At 39.7% G+C, this 8,123-nt stretch overlaps 1 pseudogene; it reads left to right on the top strand.

Annotated features, from left to right (window-relative positions):
* Positions 1-6,403: 6,403 nt before the first annotated feature.
* LOC111541682 lies at positions 6,404-7,844 on the top strand (annotated as a pseudogene).
* The last annotated feature ends 279 nt before the right edge of the window (positions 7,845-8,123 follow it).

Here is an 8,123-nt window from a genome sequence, read left to right as displayed (position 1 = left end):
GTTTAACTCCAGAAATTGGATGCTGTTTAACTGTGCTCTGTAAACATTTTATGAAAGCAAACCACATGCGTTGGTGGTATTCAGAACATTTTAAATGTGGGCAGAAATAAAATCCTAGAACGTTCATTGGTATTACATCCATTTTTAAGACAGTAAATAGAAGAGAAGTACCTGTAAACACCCCCTCTCTTAAATATTCCTGGCTTTAAACCCAGTGCTCTTGTTTTCTATTTTTCATTGAAATTTTTTGTTGTACCATGTGAAATGTAGGTCAAGTTGTTGGTAAGTGCTGGACAAAAATCTGTTTATACCAAAAGTAAATAGTAAAATCCTCCCAGCCTACACAGTTTAAAAATATTACTCCTGCCAGTGTGCTATTCAGGGTATCCCCAATAAATTTAATTTTCAGGAATGCTTAACATAGACCTCTCTGGATGCTAGACTTTAATCATAACTGCATAATATTCTCTTAAGGGAAAATTTACAAGAATTAAAATTCACAAGGCTTTTTTATTTCTGGGGATCAATGATGAGAAGCACAATTAGAATCTTATTCAGGTTGCTATGCTATGTGTTCAGTAAAGTCATAGAAAGAATCAACATGCAACTAGGGGCAAGAGGTATGCTATGACTTAACATCTGTGTCACCCCAAAATTCGTATGCTGAAGTCCTAATCCCCAGTGTGATGGAATAGATGTGGAGCCTTTGGAGGAGGGCAGTAATTAGGTTTAGATGAGGTCCTGAAGTTGGAGCCCCCCATAATGAGATTGATGCCTTTGTACAGAGAAAGAGACCAGAGGCCTCTCCCTCTCCACCATGAGGACACAGCAAGAAAGCAGCCATCTGCAAACCAGGAAGAGAACCCTTACCAGAAATCAAACCCTGCTGGCACCTTGATCATGGACTTAGCTCACTGCAACCTCTGCCTGCCGGGTTCAAGAGATTCTCCTGCCTCAGCCTCCCAAGTAGCTGGAATTACAGGCACCTGCCACCACACTCGGCTAATTTTTGTATTTTTAGTAGAGACGGGGTTTCAATATGTTGGCCAGGCTGGTCTCGAACTCCTGACATCAGGTGATCCACCCGCCTTGGCCTCCCAAAGTGCTGGGATTACAGGCATGAGCCACAGCCCTCAACCCACTTCTTATCTTTTATACTGTATTTTTACTGAACCTTTTCTATGTTTGGCTATGTTTAGATACACCAATATTTCCCATTGTGTTACAGTTGCCTACAGTATTCAGTACAGAAACATGCTGTACAGGTTTGAAGCCTAGGAGCAATAGGCTATGCCATATAGCCTAGGTAATAGTGGGCTATACCATCTAGGTTTGTGAAAGTACACTCTATAATGTTCACACAACAACAAAATCACTGAAAGATGTATTTCTCAGAATGTATCCCCATCATTATCATTAAGTAACACATACAAATCTAGTTTGTTTGAAGATAACTTTTGCTAATTTAACCCTCAAATGTAATGTTTTTATACAATGTCCAAGCACATAAGTATCATCATTTTGGAGATGGGAATAAATTACGTGATTATCAAGAATTCTTCCAATATAGCAAGATAGTAACTATCACAGCTCTTGCTTAAATGATTGTCATATGTGACCATTAGCAACTGTGAAGTAGAATTGGTGAAGTGCTGAGTGTGGTAGGAGAGTGTTCTAAAGGAACTCTAGATCCTCGAGCAGTCCATTTTCTGGGTGAAGTCACCTGGCTTAGAGTAATCTTGACCGTATTCAAACCATACTTATCTGGTAATACTCTTTCGACATTTCATGAAGAAAAGTATCACTGAAAGCAAAGCACCCACTGCCATGAGACAAACCAGTGCTTCAACCACAGTGGAAGAGAATGAAAATCCATCAAGGAAAAAGATGTGATGTCTACTAAGAAGGCATGAATCTAAAGTTCACAGATGTACAAGGTGTGCTCTGAGCAAGGTGACCCTTCTTAATCTCCAACTACTCTGTTCTAACACGTGCTAAAACTGCAACTGTACTCCTGTTGCAAGTAGGACCTATGTTGTTAAATGACAGCAGTTTTCCACAAGGACTCACCTGGGTCCGGTTCTAGTTCTGGCCCCACCCAGACTAGATCATCTTAAGTTTTCCATGAAAATGTTGCCAGTGCTTAGAAAATAGGTAGCATAATAGTGAGGCCATAAAGAAAGAAAAGCCAAAAGAGTTCCCAGTTGCAGTATCTCCTTCCAGGGTTTGTCTAGGTTATGAACCAAATAAATTGGAGGCCTCTAATTCAGAGAGCAGGAAATGAAGAGAGTTTGTTCCTCTAATAAAAATAGTATCAAATTCTTCCTGTGCATATTTTAAAAATAAATATTTTGCTTGCTTATGATGATTTAAGTGCCCTTCACTATATTCTTTTGGAACAACCCTTACTGTGAGCTGAGCCACCTTTGCACCAATAAACCTCAGTGCTCTGGCACACTGTGTTTTCTCAGAGTTTGGTATGGGTGGCTAGGGAGCAATGCATCACTGGGTTCAATCTAGGGTAGGATCCACTAGCGCTGGTTGGAGCCCCAAGATTGGAGGTCACATTCTTTCAGTTTAGAAATGCTGTGGGCAAATCTCAAGGGGAGGGGCATCAAAGAATCACCCAGTGGGCGTTGATGCTTCTGAAATTCACCATTCTCCACCAGCACAATATAAAAGGAGTGAAGCCTAACCTTGGGGGAATATACCAGGGATCTGAATAAGTGCACAAATCTAGGTTCCCTGCCCATCAGCACCCTCAGAGCCACAAAGCAAGGTCTCACTGAATTCCAGCATTCCTTGGATGCCTTCTATGAGCCAGGGTAGGTGCTGAGGAAAAAGACAAATGAAGAGTGATGGGGTGGGTCCCTAGCCACAAAAAGCTCACCACCTAAAAGGTTTTCTCACATGTTTTGTTTAACAGTTTTATAGATTTTTAGCTCTGACATTTAGATCTATGACCTATTTGAGGTTAATTTCTGTTTATGATGTGATGTAAGGGTCGATGTTCACTTCTTTGTGCACAACTAGACAATTGCTTCAGTGCCATTTATTGAAAAAATCACGTTTTTTGCATTGGATTGCCTTGATACCTTTTCTTAAATCAATTGACTGTATATGCATGAGTCTATTTCTAGATTTTTTATTCTGTTCCATTGATTTTTTTTGTAACTTATAAAGAAAAGAGGTTTAATTGACTGACAGTTCCTACATGGCTGGGGAGGCCTCAGGAAACTTTCAATCATGGCAGAACGGGAAGCAGGCATGTCTTACATGGCAGCAGGCAAGAGAGAGCATGTGAAGGAGAAACTGTCAAACCATCAGATCTTATGAGAATTCACTCACTATTCCACATGAGAACAGCATGCGGAAACCACCCTCAAAATCAAAATGCCTTCCAACAGTCCCCTCCCTTGACACGTAAGGATTATGGGGATTACAATTTGAGATGAGATTTGGGTGGGAACACAGAGCCAAACCATATCATTATTCTGCCCCTGGCCCCTCCCAAACATCACATTCTTTTTACACTTCAAAACCAATCATGCCTTCCCAACGGTTCCCCCAAAGTCTTAATTCATTCCAACGTTAACCCAAAAGTCCAAGTCCAAAATCTCATCTGAGACAAGGCAAGTTCCTTCTACTTAGGAGCCTGTAAAATAAAAAGCAAGTCAGTTACTTCCAAGATACAATGGGGTTACGGGCATTGGATGAATGCTCCCATTCCAAATAGGATATATGAGCCAAAATGAAGGGGCTACAGGCCCCATGCAAGTCTGAAATCCAGAAGGGCAGTCATTAATCTTTTGTTGTTCTTGTTGGAAGACAGAGTCTCAGTTTTTTTTTTGTTTGTTTTTTTTTTTTTTTGTCCTTACATCAAGACTACACCATCTTAGTTACTGTAGCTTTATCATAAGTCTTGAAATTAGGTTAAGTCTTCCAATTTTGTTCATCTTTTTCAAAATTATTCTGTTTTTTTTCTAGATCCTTTGCATTTTCACATAAAGTTTATAACGATCTTGTCCAAAAAAAAATTCTACTGGTATTTTGACTAAGTTTGAGTTGAATTTATGTCAACGGGGGAAAATTAACATCCTAATATTGACCATTGCTGTTTGTGAACATACAGAATTACTTTTCAGCTCCTATACCTGTGTCTTCCATCTTTCTAAGTATTTTTCTGGGGCTTTTAAAACACGGTATCTCTAATAGACTCTGCTGTATAACATGCAGTATTCAGAAAATACATTATGTGTAATAAATACCAAAATTAATACTACCCAAGAAGTGGTGTGAAAATATATTATGTTTTATAACAAGTAACAGAAAATTAAGGTTGTTTCTGTGCTGATATGCTTTTTTACTAAGAGATTTTTTTGACCGATATGCTGTAAAGTCTTTATGTTTTTCTTCTCTTTGAATTGCATAATTTGTCTAGTTTCACTTTTACTTAAAGGATATTCACCTTCATTTTCAGTCTTTCAGTCCCTAAAAGGGTAGATCCTCTGCTTTAATATAAACTGTTAGCAAAATTTGATCCCTGAATAGTAGAAAATGGTGAAAACCTCAGGACTCCACATCTAGATTCTTCCTCATGGATATAAGGAAAAAGTATCTCTCTTTGGATGCACTTGAGTATGACATATGGCTAGAATTTATATTCAACAGTCCATGTAACATAGACCCAAAGAGTCAGAAAGGATACCCACCATAACTAGCCTAGAGAGCAATCTGTTGAAAACCAGTGAAAACTAAACCCTGTTAATAGATACCGGGACAGGTTTCCCTGTGCAAGCTCAAGTGCCTCACAGGAAAAGGCTGAACTTCCATGAAATTTTAATAGCTATGAAGTTTCTTCAACTGGCCACACTTCCACTTTCTGAATTCCTAGTAGTCTCAGGCAGTTCTTCCTGCTTCCTAGAGACCATCCTTGGAGTACCATCTCCCCACCCCCAGAACTGTTCCATGCTTCCAGTATTTCACTAAAACAAATCCTAAAACTACAGGCTTTCTGTGCTAAGAAGGATCTTAGAAACCTTGTTTCAATCCAATCCCCTTGTTTTACAAGCAGGAAAACAGGCCTAGGAGCATAAAATACTAGGCAAAGTCATATACCATATCATGCTAATGCAGAAATTGTAGTAGAATTCAAGTTCTCTGTCATTTGCTGACTTCAAGAGCTGTCACAGAATACAGCATCATAGAAATCAGTTTTAGGTACTAATTATCCTGGGATAGCTCTATTTTTTTCTAATTACAGAATTGATACACAAAAAATTATATTTTATAATTTTTAAATAATGTAAATTATATAAAAGTTACTTTGGGTCCCACAGTACCTTACTCACCTCTCCTGATGTACTTTTATTCTCAGATTGGTGTGTATCTTTCTCCCTGTACATTTATATATAGGTAACTTTTTTGCACAAGCAAATATTTGATTTAGCCATTTCTGTGAATATTTAGACATAAGGCACTAGCACCTCAGAAACTAATGCCAAATAGATTACATTTTTAAGTAGTGAACACTCTGGTGGTCACTGATATCTGGTTTTTAAATTTTTATATATTTATTTATTTATTTTGAGACAGAGTTTCGCTCCTGTCGCCCAAGCGATTCTTCCACCTCAGCCTCCTGAGTAGCTGGGATTACAGGAGCCCACCACCATGCCTGGCTAATTTTTGTATTTTTTGGTAGAGACAGGGCTTTGCCATGTTGGCCAGGCTGGTCTCAAGCTCCCAACCTCAGGTGATCAGCCCACCTCAAACTCCCAAAGTGCTGGGATTACAAGCGTGAGCCACCATGCCCAGCTAAGTTTTTTTTTTAGATGACAAATAAAAATTGTGTATATTTGTGAGGTATAATGTGATGTTTTAATATTACGTGTACATTGAATTTATGTCAATGGGGGGAAATTAAATCAAGCTAATTAACATATTCATCACCTCACTTTTTTTGGTGAAAACATTTAAGATCTACTCCCTTAGCAATTTTTTAGTATACAATACATTATTAAATATAATCAGCATGCCACATATAGATAATTTCACATTTAAGGATTCCAATAAAATTTTGCTTTAATTTCTGCATATAATTTTGTTTTTGAGGTGTTGTATTAGTCTATTATCTAATCATGATAGTCTACTATCATGCTACTATAAGGACATACCCGAGTATGGGTAATTATAAATTACCTGAGTATGGGTAATTTATAAAGGAAAGAGGTTCAATGGATTCACAGTTCCACTAGGCTGGGAAGGCCTCACAGTCATGGCAGAAGGCGAATGAGGAACAAAGGCACATCTTACATGGCAGCTGTCAAGACAGTGTGTGCAGTCTGATTGTGTTTATAAAACAATCAGATCCCTTTCCCCTGGCTGGCAGCACGATGGCTGCACAATGCCTGGAGATACTGTAAAGAACGTGAACCAGCAGGAGTTCATCAGAGTTCTGGCAGCCTTTCTCAAAAAGTCCAGGAAGCTGAAAGTCCTTGGATGGGTGGACACTGTCAAGCTGACCAAGCACAAAGAGCTTCCTCCCTATGATGAAAACTGGTTCTACACATGAGCTGCTTCCACAGCACAGCACCTGTACCTACAGGGTGGTGCTGGGGTTGACTCCATGATCAAGATCTATGGAGGACATAAGAGTAAAAGTGTCATGCCCAGCCACTTCAGTCAAGGCTCCAAGAGAATGGCCCACTGGGTCCTCCAAGCCCTGGAGGGGCTGAAAATGGTGGAAAAGGACCAAGACGGGGGATGCAAACTGACACCTCAGGGACGAGAAATCTGGACAGAATCACCAGACAGCTGCCAACAGGAAGCATTAGAACCGCACAGGAAAAATTCACCCCCATGATTCAATTACCTCCCATGACACGTGGGAATTACGGGAGCTACAATTCAAGATGAGATTTGAGTGGCGACACAGCCACACCATATCAGATGTTCTTAATCAAAAAATGTTGCCAAGTGCCATGGCTCAAGCCTGTAATCCCAGCACTATGGGAGGCCGAGGCGGGCAGATTACTTGAGGTCAGGAGTTTGAGACCAGCCTGGCCAACATGGTGAAACCCCATCTCTACTAAAAATTAAAAAATTAGCCTGGTACGATGGCGAGTGCCTGTAATTCCAGCTATTCAGGAGGCTGAGGCAAGAGAAAAGCTTGAACCCGGAGGCAGAGGTTGCAGTGAGCCAAGATCATGCCACTGCACTCCAGCCTGGGTGACAGAAAGACTCAGCCTAAAAAAAAAAAAAAAAAAGTTATAACTGCCTATTGTTGGTAAATTCAGTTTGCCTGTCTGTGTGGTGGCTTGCCATATTGGAAATCTGCCCCATTACCAAAGTGTGATCTGTTATCCACTAACACTGTATCTTCCTCTTTCTATGCTCTGCTCACATCACAAGGGAGAAGCTCAGAAACACATTTCCCAGAATCCCTTATAACTATGGTTCTAAGTTAAATTTTGTTCATGAAAAGAACTCCCTCAAGACTCAGATGGCAATAGAGAAGTTATTTTTCTCCAGCAGTTACTGCAGACATGTGGGCAAATGGAAGAAGATGGGAGCCTATAGCAGTTACTGAGAAAGCTCCTGAAAATCACCTGCTGCCCAACTTGTAAAAAGCCTCATGAAGAGCAAGGATATGAATGAAAGACTATTTGAAAGACAGAAATTCCAACGATTTTTCTGGACACAGGTTTAATTCCTGGATCAAGTGAGGATGTCATCACTGACGTCCCATTGTCCAGTTGTCTCTCCCAATCCATCTTTAGATTCTCTTTTCTTAAAGTTTGTTTTGATTCAATGTCCTTTCAGTTAATCTTGCGGCAGCACTGTAAATCCCATTCTGGTATTTTCTTAGGGATATTGCTGAGGGCACTGTTTCCTATATAAAGAGCCATTGAGAAATTTCTTTCAGAAATAATAGCTGAAGGAAATATTTGCAGAGATAAAAGACTGGTGGATTAACCAATTAACAAGTCACTTTGGTTGGTAGGAAAACCAGAGTTAAACTTTCACTCAATTTTCAGAAACTGTGTAGGTTTCAATGGCTCATCTGTATAGCATCTTCCTGGGTTTTTACCTTCTATATTAATTTGTTCTTTTCCTGCCCACAT

Source organism: Piliocolobus tephrosceles, chromosome 4 (assembly GCF_002776525.5).
Source record: "Piliocolobus tephrosceles isolate RC106 chromosome 4, ASM277652v3, whole genome shotgun sequence".
Taxonomy (NCBI): Eukaryota; Metazoa; Chordata; class Mammalia; order Primates; family Cercopithecidae; genus Piliocolobus; species Piliocolobus tephrosceles.
This window is presented reverse-complemented; position numbering and strand designations above follow the sequence as displayed.